At 43.1% G+C, this 9,457-nt stretch overlaps 1 pseudogene; it reads left to right on the top strand.

Moving 5' to 3' along the window:
• Window positions 1-237: 237 nt before the first annotated feature.
• Window positions 238-1,865, top strand: LOC105541714 (annotated as a pseudogene).
• The last annotated feature ends 7,592 nt before the right edge of the window (window positions 1,866-9,457 follow it).

The raw sequence follows: 9,457 nt of genomic DNA, 5'->3' as shown, positions 1-9,457 counted from the left end.
AGTGGGTTCTCTCTTTTTTTCCTGCTCTTGTGCCACATGAATAACAGTGTCCCTCCCCTCTGGAGGATACAACATTTAAGGTGTTATCTTGGAAGCAGAGGCTGGGCCCTGGCCAGACGCCAAACTTTCTGGTGCCTTGATCTTGGACTTTCCAGCCTCCAAAACTGTAAGACATAAATTTCTGTTCTTCATAAATTACACAGGTTGGCTGTGCCTGGGACCACAGACACGGGCAAACTTCCAAGCTACCAGCCCAACAGGGGCATAAAATGTCCCCGAGATGACAAAGAAGAGGAGCAGAAGATGCATCGGAAGCAAATTAGTACTCAAGATTGGGAAGAGGAAATGATTATGGTGGAAGAAGCAGAGGATGACAAAAAATGGCTGCTTCAGATTATTGACACAGAGGGTGAGGAGGAAGAAAAAGAGGAGGAGCTGTTGGATGAAAGCTCAGTGAAGAAAATGATGCTCACATTTGAATAGTGAGCATATAAAAACTAAGAATTGCAGATTAAGTTTCCAGACAATCCAGAGAAGTTCATGGAATCCCAACTGGACCTACATGACATCATTCAGAAGATGCACGTGGTGGCCACCATGCCAGACCTGTATCACCTTCTGCTGGAGCTGAATGCTGTGCAGTCACTTCTTGGGTTGCTTGGACACAATAATACAGACGTGTCCATAGCTGGGGTTGATTTGAGTCAGGAATTAACAGATATATAGACATCTTCTATGACAGTGAAGAGGGAGCAGAAGTACTCATTGATGCTCTGGTGGATGGGTAGGTGACAGCACTGCTGGTGCAGAACGTGGAGCGCCTGGATGAGTCTGTGAAGGAGGAGGCCAATAGTGTCCATAACACTCTTGTTATTGTGGGAAACATGGCTGAGTTCTAGCTGGAGATGTGTACGAGAGGTGCCCAGCAGGGTCTTCCTCAGTGGCTGTTGATGAGACTGAAGGCAAAGAAGCCTTTTGATGCCAACAAACTGTATTGCAGTGAAATGCAGGTCATATTGCTCCAGGACAACGATGAAAACAGGTAATTGCTTGGGGAGCTGGATGGAATTGATGCACTTCTTCAGCAGTTATCTGTGTTTAAAAGACACAATCCCAGCACAGCAAAGGAGCAGGAGATGATGGAGAATCCGTTTGATTCACTCTGCTTCTAACTAATGCTCAGTTCCAATCGTGAGCACTTCCTGAAGGGCGAGGGTCTTCAGTTGATGAATCTCATGCCCAGGGAAAAGAAGATCTCACGGAGCAGGGTCCTGAAAGTGCTGATTGTATCCAAGGGCGTCTACAACTGCGGTAAATTTGTTGACATTCTTGGCTTATGAACCATCTTTCCCCTCTTTATGGAATTTCCCAGAAAGATCAAGAAAGTGGGTACCACTGACAGGGAACACAAAGAGCATGTCTGTTCCATTCTGGCTTTCCTTTTGTGGAACCTGAGAGGGCATCAGCGAACCTGGCTTCTGAATAAATTCACTGAAAATGACAGTGAGTAGGCTGACAGACTAATGGAGTTGCATTTTCAATATCTGGGTGCAATGCAGGTGGCAGACAAGAGGAAGGAAGGGGAAAAACATGACATGGTCCAGTGTGGAGAGATCATAGACAGTGACATGGGGGATGAGTTCTACCTCCAGTGCTTGGATGCAGGGCTCTTTGTTCTCCAGTGCATCTGCTGCATTATGGCCAAGATCTGCAATGCCAATGTTCCCCAGATTTGCCCGAGGGTTCACCAGATCCTAAACATGTGAAGACGTTCCATCAAAATTGTCAGGCGTATCATCAAGGGGTATGCAGAGTTCTGGGAGAAGGAGCAAAAGCACATCCTGGGCTTGCTTGAAAACTTCTAAAGGCCTCTTGACCCTGTGCATAATGGACTCTCTCTTGGCTTCCCTTCCAGAGACAGTTTCTAGACAGCTGTGTGTGGCTTTTGGACAAATTAAAGCTAGTTTTGGTTAAAAAGTAAATAGAATAAAATAAAGTACATGGTATTCTGTTATAGCATCACAAAATGAACTAAGACGCTTGGTTACCTTGGGTTAGACAAAAATCTCTTAGATATACACAAAACGTGAAAGAACAAATTGATAAATTGGATTTCATCAAAATAATAAAATTTTTGTGCTTTAAATGACACTATTAAGAAAATGAAAAGGACAGGGCGCAGTGGCTCACGCTTGTAATCTCACCACTTTGGGAGGCTGAGGCAGGTGGATCAACTGAGGTCAGGAGTTCCAGAGCAGCCTGACCAACATAGTGAAACCCTGTCTCTACTAAAAATATAAAAATTAACCGGGCATGGTAGCATGCACCTATAATCCCAGCTACTCAGGAGGCTAAGGCACAAGAATCGCTTGAACCTGGGAGATGGAGGTTGCGGTGAGCCGAGATAGTGCCATTGCACTCCAGCCTGGGCAACAAGAGCAAAACTCCATCTCAAAAAAATAAAGAAAGAAAAAAGAAAAAAAGAAAATGAAAAAATATTTCAAATCATATTTCTGGTAAAGGACTTGTGTCCAGCCAGAATGTACAAAGAGCTCCTACAACTAAATAATAATAAGACAAGCAACTCAATTAAAAAATGGGCAATGGGCCAAAGTTTTGAATGCACATTTGACTAAAGAAGATCTACAAATCTTCTTTGTAGATCTAGAAGATTATCTAGAAGATAATGTAGAACACATGAAAAGGTATTCTACATTATTAATCTTTAGGGAAATGCAAATTAAAACCATAATGAACCACCATTTCATACTCATAGAATGATGGTGAGGATGTGGAAAAACTAGAGCGTTCATACATTGCTGGTGGGAATGTAAAACGGGACAGCCAATTTGGAAAAACAGTTTGGCAGTTTCTTAAAGTTACCATAAAATCCAGCAATTTTCTAAATATCTAGAGAGAAATGAAAACATATTATAACATGCAAAAATGTGTACACCAATGTCCATGGGAACATAATTTGTAATAGCCAAAAAATGGAAATAATACAAATGTCCATCAACTGATAAATGGATTAAAAAATGTGTGGGCCAGGCACAGTGGTTCACACTTGTAATCCCAGCATTTTGGGAGGCCGAGGCAGGTGGATAGCTTGAGCCCAGGAGTTCAAAGCTAGCCTGGGCAACATGGCAAAATCCCATCTCTACAAAAAATACAAAAATTAGCTGGGTGGGGTGGTGCGCATCTGTAGTCCCGGCCACGTGTGAGGTTGAGGTGGGAGGATCACTTGAGCCCAGGGTGTCCAGGCTGCAGTGAGCCCTGGTTGCACCACTGCACTCCTGCCTGGGCAATGGAGTAAGACTCAGTTTCAATAAATAAATAAATAAATAAATAAATAAATAAAGGACGGAGTACTGATACATGCTGTAACATGGATGAACCTCAAAAACATTACACTAAGGGAAATAAGCCAGATGCAAAAGACCACATGTTATATGATTCCATGTATATGACATAATCAGAATAGAGAAATCTATATGATCAGAAAGCAATTTAACGGATGCCTGGTGTTGAGGGTAGAGGGTGGGGATTGCAAACAGCATGCACAGTCTTTTTGGAGTGATGGAAATATTCTTTTTTTTTTTTTTTTGAGATGGAGTTTCGTTCTTGTTGCCCGGGCTGGAGTGCAATGGCACGATCTCAGCTCACTGCAACCTCTGCCTCCCAGGTTCAAGCGATTCCCCTGTCTCAACCTCCCAAGTAGCTGGGATTACAGGCATGTGCCAGCACGCTGAGCTAATTTTGTATTTTTAACGGAGACGGGGTTTCTCCATGTTGGTCAGGGTGGTCTCGAACTCCTGACCTCGGGTGATCCACCTGCCTCGGCCTCCCAAAGTGCTGGGATTACAGGCGTGAGCCACTGTGCCTGGCCAGAAATATTCTTAAACTGGATTGAGTTGGTAATTTCTCAACTCTATAAATTCACTAAAAATCATTAAATTGTATACTTGAAATAGGTGAATTTTGTGGCATATGAATAGGTCTGTTTTTTTAAAAAAGTCAAAGCAGGCATGATGCTTACTCACAAGCTGCAAAGTGCCTGGCATTTAACAGAGGAGACAGACACATCTGCAAATAAATGTCATGTTTTGAGTTAATTTTATTTAAAGACATATATTCAATATGCTATGGGTTTTTTTTTTTTTTTTTGCTCATTATGTTTCATTCCTAATCTCAAAATCCATAATTCTTGGAAAAGACTGTGTTCTGAACTCTCCTGTCATTATTAAGTATATATATATAATGTAAGAGAAGGCAAAATTAGAAAGACTAGATGCAATTCTTGCTTTTGAATAGTTTATATGCAGATATGTAAATAATAAAGCCTTCCTGGTCCTTCTCTCTCTTTCTCTCTTTCTACTTCTGTCCCCCACTTTTTTTCTCTTCCAAGTGGAAGATGCTGAAATCATTGGCTTGACAACGTTTTCTGAGTGGAGTCTGGGAAGGTTTTGCAGAAAACATTAATTTCTGGGTAGAAATTTCTTAGAGTAGGAGAAATTGGTGCTGTGAAGAGAATAAAGCAGATGTTCCAGAAAAGGCAAATAAATATGGGGAAAGAATTTGAGTAGTTGTTAGCCTATGTGTAGAGAAGAACTAATGCATTTGCTTGGCTAAGATTATTACATGACAGATTTTTAAGGAGTATGTGTAGGGTGGAGAGGATAGTTGAAGAAGACCTGAAAATTACCAATTTGAAATTTGGTTGAAATTCTTCACAGCTCTTACAGCGCATGGATAAGACTTTAGTTGAAATAGCTTCCAGAATTGGTTTACCGAATTCCTGGAAATGAACTGTTTTAAGAGTTTGTACATTTCAGAAACTCATGGAGTTCAGGATGCCAAGACAAAGGCGTTCAATTGAACAAGGATAAACCAGAGTTTACCACTGGGATTTCCTAGGCTGTTCTGGAGAAATTTTTAAATGTTTCAATTTTTCTCATAGAATTTCCCTAGAGACATGGAAAAAGAGAAAACCCTTACACAAGACTGTAGTCTTTTCCACCCAAAACAATTTTACACTTGCACTTGGTGAATGAAATGCACTTTCTTGCGACTGCTGAAAGCAAAAGACGACTGTGGCCACATGGGGGCAGCAGACACCGGGGTTTCCAAGCTTGATCACCAGAAATTTGTGCTAAAAGGAGAAAGATCTTCCACGTTTATTCTCTGGTCTAAATGTCTCTTCCATACTGCCGAACTGTGGGAAATTAATATATTTAAAACACTAACAAAGAAATCTCACGTGCTAATCAGAAGTTGGCAAGGGCTTGCTTTTTTTGTGTTTCTAATGGCTAGTTTTTCCCAGGTCATTTCTTGGCTATCAGGATATCCTCTGACAATCATAGTGCCTGGCATCTAATGATAGCTTAGTAAACGTTGGTTATCCTTAGTGTTTTTTGGAAGGTAACTGCTCCAACTCACCAAAACACATTCTCTAAGATCTCAGACCACGGTATCCAGAGAAGGCTGCATCTCTTTAGCTAGGAGTGTTCACATTGTCTAGCAGTCCTACACATTTTCTGCAGTCATGAATTTAGAGAGAAGCACCTTGTCAAATCAGTGAATCTGAGAAAAGCATATCCGACACAGTCACTTTCTCTTTACCTGTGTGGTGCTGGAGCAGAAACTGCAATTGGAATTTTGAGGATGGAAGGTGAGCACAGGCGGGGCAAGATGGGATCCCGGGTGTACCACTCCATCCCTCCTGCCTCTTCCCCTAACAGCCAAAGAATCAGGGCCTCATGGATGAGGCGAGGCACTTAGGCTGGCACCACCAGCTGCTTGGCTCTTTAAGCCTCTTGCTGACGCTCCCTGCCTATTCATTTCAACATTTGTTGAATGTCCACTCTTTCTTTTCTTTTTTCTTTTTTTTTTTTGTTGAGATGGAGTCTCGCTCTGTCGCCCAGGCTGGAGAACTGTGGCTGGATCTCAGCTCACTGCAAGCTCCGCCTCCCGGGTTCACGCCATTCTCCTGCCTCAGCCTCCCGAGTAGCTCGGACTACAGGCGCCCGCCACCTCGCCCGGCTAGTTTTTTGTATTTTTTTAGTAGAGACGGGGTTTCACTGTGTTCGCCAGGATGGTCTCGATCTCCTGACCTCGTGATTCGCCCGTCTCGGCCTCCCAAAGTGCTGGGATTACAGGCTTGAGCCACCGCGCCCGGCCGCCGAATGCCCACTCTTTCTTAAGCGATCCTTATACATCGTCTCATTTACCATTTTTCTATATAGAAAAGCTATTTCATGCCTATGTTTGCAGATGCTGGTCCTTCTGCCTGGAATACCCTTTCCTTCTTCTCAATCTAATTCCTATGTGTCTTTCCAATCCAGCGCATGGCATGCCCTGTTCTGGAAACCCCACAACAGTTTAGATATAGCCAAAATGAGCTCTTGTAAGCACATGGTCTTACCCTCAGCACAGTGTTAGGATCACAGGCTTGGTCATCTTCCTCTCCCATGAGACCACAAGCTCCCTGTGCTCAGAGCCCTGCCTCATTTGGCCTTGAATCCCCAGAGGCCAGCACAGTTTCTGGCACATTGGAGCCGCTCCAGAAAAGTTTATGGAGTGAGCAAATGAGTCAATCCATTTATCCCTGAATGAGATGTTTCCTTTCCCTTCCTTTCCCCAGTTAAAATGCTTTTTTTTTTTTTTTAATCTCTCTTAGGAAATTATTTTAAAAATAAGCAGTCAGCTTCTACCTCCTACACAAGGAACATCAGAGAATACCAATGAACCATCATTTACAAGTGGGACTTGCTGAAGAAGGAAGTGTGTAGTATGAACCTCTGTCGATATCCCAGGCGCTGTGGAGTCCTATGGGGATATGGACCAAGCTCCATGCGTGCGGCTCTGAGAGATGCCTTCACATCAGCAGCAGCTGTTAGTGGCATTAAGATGTGAATGGCTTCCAGAAGCCTCTCAGTGTTCTAAGGATACTATTCGTCAATTCTCACAGAATCCTTCAATGATAAGCAAGAGAAATGGAGAATTTTTTTCCTGCCTTCTTCTTTCTCCTGTCTTTCTTTCTTCTTACAGTTGGAGAGTTAGAATTCAGAGAAAGATTAAGCAGATCGCCTAGCATCACTTAAAAGAGAACAGTCAAGCCAGAACTCAGTCTGGTGCTCATTCCACAAAGCTGTGCTTCCTGTAACTTAAACAGGTCTGTGTTTTAATGAATTCATGGCATATGGGCCATAATAATCAAAGCGCCTGGCATTTCCTGGAATTTATGATCTGGTGGGGAATAGGTCATTTTCTACTTTGGAATGAATTTTCACATGCCTAGCTTTGGCGTTGTGAAACCTGACAGAAGTGAACATAGTTTCTGGAATAAGTAATGCTTTTATTTGTTTGTTTGTTTGTTTGGCCTGCTATCTGTATCCATATCTTCTTTTCGTCCTCTCAAACCTCATCCCTACCCATGAACTATTGTCCCAACTTCTCTAGCATTTTAAGAGTCAGTGGCAAGATAGTGTTTTGTTTTGTTTTTTTTTTACAGAGTCTCGCTCTGTCGCCAGGCTGGAGTGCAGTGGTGCAATCTTGACTCACTGCAACCTCCGCCTCCCTGGTTCAAACGATTCTCCTGCCTCAGCCTCCTGAGTAGCGGGGACTGCAGGCGCCCGCCACCACGCCCAGCTAATTTTTATATTTTTTAAGTAGAGACATGGTTTCACCATGTTGGCCAAGATGGTCTCAATCTCCTGACCTCGTGATCCCCCCACCCCGGCCTTCTAAAGTGCTGAGAATACAGGTGTGAGTCACCGCCCAGCCAAGAGGCAGTGGCAAGATAGTGTTCTCAAAGTCTGCGTTGTGGGAGGAGAAAAGTATTTTGATTGCTGTCTTCTCTGTGAAATTCCAGTGACGTTCATAGCCCTTCATTGTCCATCATCCCTGGTGACCTACAGTTGTTGCAAAAAACAGTTGTCTTTATAGGCAAAGAACTCTCCTCCTGATCTGGATTTGTGTTTCTGATTTTTAAAAAACCTTGTTGATCCAGGTAGCAGTGAAAGTCTGTGAATTCAGAAATGGCCTGACCAATGTACTTTTTTTTTTTTTTTTGAGACAGGCTGGAGTTCAGTGGTGCGTTCTCCGCTAACTGCAACCTCTACCTCCCAGGTTCAAATGATTCTCCTGCCTCAGCCTCACCAGTAGCTGGGATTACAGGTGTGCACCACCACGCCCAGCTAATTTTTGTATTTTTAGTAGAGACGGGGTTTCATCATGTTGGCCAGGCTGGTCTCAAACTCCTGACCTCAAGTGATCCACCTGCCTTGGCCTCCCACAGTGCTGGGATTACTGGCGTGAGCCCCAGGGCCCGGCCCAATGTGCTCTGTTTTTGACAGAGTCTTCCAGAATTGCATTGAGTGTGACAGCAGTAGCTGCTTTCCCAAATTTCTATTTGGTCCCACTTGCTGAGAAAGCTGCCACTGAGTATTTGTTGTGAGCATTTAAATCTCACTAAAGGTTATACCAATTAATGCCAATGAGCTTAAGTAAATGTCTATGCCACTGATATTGATGTTTGTGCTGTGTTTCTAAAATGAATTGAAGTTTCCCCAAAGCCTGACCTTCTCTTCTCCAGCAAATCCTTGGTTGCAGTGGATGGCAGCAATTTTTTTAAGGGCATTAAATTAAGTTTCTCAGCAGTGCCTTTTAAAGGAAAGTTTTCCATGCTTTTTTTTTTTTTCTAGTATCTTATATGTTCAGTTCTTACTGGCTTACAAGAACTCTTTAAAAAATGGAGTCCCTGAATACTTCTGTGAAATGCATTCTTTTCTGAGACAGACTGTCATGGGAGCTATTTAGAGCCTACATCATTTAGTTTGAGAGCTGAATGATGCACTTTTCCAAGCATATTCTTAACTCAAACAACAAAAGACTTCAAATTTGCCGAGTATTTCCAGACCCAGGGAATGTCAGGGAACCATAGATTGTCAGGGTCTTCTATTGCCCTAGCAGCTCCCTAGAAGCAACACTAGAATTTCTAAAAGGGAACCTCAGCATGCTAAAGCCATTGGCATGACCCTGGGTTCACTGGCATCCAGGAAGCTCCTTTTCTCTGTGTTGAAGTTCCCCTGTAATACACCCAGGTTAAAATATTTGGAATGCCTAACCCTATATAATGAGGAAACCTCTAAGTTTCAAAGATCCCAGTTCAAATCTAAACACTTGGAAAGCTCGGCAATAAGTTTCCTGGGTTTGGAATTCATTGCAGATGTGCAAGACTCAGGGTCCGTAGGGGGCACACGAAAAGACTCAGTGTCTCTGTCACTGAGACAGAGGCTGGGGGAGAAAAGAGACACACTTTCCCAGAAACTCAGTTGGGGCAGGTGCACAGTATCTATGCTGGATCTCATGAGCAAGCATGGGACAAGACTGTTCCCATGGTAATTCCCCAAGGTTAACCAGCTGTGACAGGGGAAAGTGATAGCCGCATGATTCA

The sequence above is a fragment of the Mandrillus leucophaeus genome, unplaced genomic scaffold (assembly GCF_000951045.1).
Source record: "Mandrillus leucophaeus isolate KB7577 unplaced genomic scaffold, Mleu.le_1.0 Scaffold243, whole genome shotgun sequence".
NCBI classification, from domain to species: domain Eukaryota; kingdom Metazoa; phylum Chordata; class Mammalia; order Primates; family Cercopithecidae; genus Mandrillus; species Mandrillus leucophaeus.
This window is presented reverse-complemented; position numbering and strand designations above follow the sequence as displayed.